Raw genomic sequence first — 1,404 nt, 5'->3', positions numbered from 1 at the left:
CTGGCTTCAGCTTTGCTAAGTGCATGCCCCACCCTGAGCTCACTCACTGCCAAATACCAAATGCTCCCTCCCTGGTATCCTTTCTCCTTGACCTTGTCCCTTGTGACCTCTGCCCTGCCTGACTCTGGAATCTCATCACAAAACCATGGAACCAGTTTCCCTTGTTCCTAATTCCTAGTCCACCTTCCACCTCCTCCATGGGAATCCTCATTGATACCTGGGCTATTTCTTTCTGTCTTCCTTTTTTTTTTTTTTTCAATTGGGGAAATTGTTGGTTTTCAGTGAACAATAAATACAGTTGTTGGTACATATGCAAAATTTCTCAGTTTTCTGTAAAGCTCTCTCACCCCCAGCCTAGGCCATCCTCTACCACCAGGCACCAGGGCCTGAAAGCTACCCCAAGTCCCAGTCCTTGACTTTGGTGCAAGATGCCAAACCCAGTCCAAGTTCTGCTTTCTGTTTCCCCTTCTGTTCTTTTTCTCAACTTCTGTCTATGAGCAGAATCATCCCATCTTCATCTTTCTCTTTCTGGCTGATCTCACTCACATGATTCTTTCAAGCTCCATCAAGATGAGATGAAGACAGTGAATTAATTCATCACTCTAAACAGCTGTGTAGTATTCCACTGTGTATGTAAACCACAACTTGCTCAGCCATTCATCTGCTGTTGGACACCTGGGTTGCTTCTAGGTTTTGGCTATTACACATTGTGCTGCTATGAACATATGTGTACACACATCTATTTGGATGGGTGTGTTGGGTTCCTTAGGATCTATCCCCAGGAGAGGAATTGCAGGATCATAGGGTAGGTCCATTTCTAGCCTTCTGAGAGTTCTCCAGACTGCTCTCCACAGAGGTTGGCCCATTGACATTCCCACCAGCAGGGCAGGAGGGTTGCTTTGCCATCTGGGATAAATGTACTCTGGCCCCCGTTTCCTCTTCTCCTTCTCCCTCCAGCATCTCCATTCAGAGACCATCCTCCCCCAGACTCTGTAGCCACTGGTAGCTCCCTAGAATAGTCACCTGATTTGCCATGGGCACAACCCAGGTTCAAGTCAAGGCCCCGCTGCATTGAGGGAACTTCAGTGCTGGGGTCTCTCTCTCTTTCTCTGTTTCTCTACCTCTCTGTATTCATCTGAAAAATAATAACAGGGGCTGAGGAGACAGCATAATGGTTATGCAAGAAAGACTCTCATGCCTGAGGCTCTGAGATTCTAGGTTCAATCCCCAGCACTACCATAAGCCAGAGCTGAGCAGGGCTCTGGAATAGGGAAACTTTCTATGGAGGGGGACGGGATATGAACTCTGGTGGTGGGAACTGTATGGAATTGTGCCCCTCTTATATCACAGTCTTGTCAATCATTATTAAATCACTAATTAAAATTTAATAAATAAACAAATGAA

The sequence above is a fragment of the Erinaceus europaeus genome, chromosome 9 (assembly GCF_950295315.1).
Source record: "Erinaceus europaeus chromosome 9, mEriEur2.1, whole genome shotgun sequence".
Classification (NCBI taxonomy): domain Eukaryota; kingdom Metazoa; phylum Chordata; class Mammalia; order Eulipotyphla; family Erinaceidae; genus Erinaceus; species Erinaceus europaeus.
The sequence above is the reverse complement of the archived record's forward strand: the minus strand, read 5'-3'. Positions refer to the sequence as shown.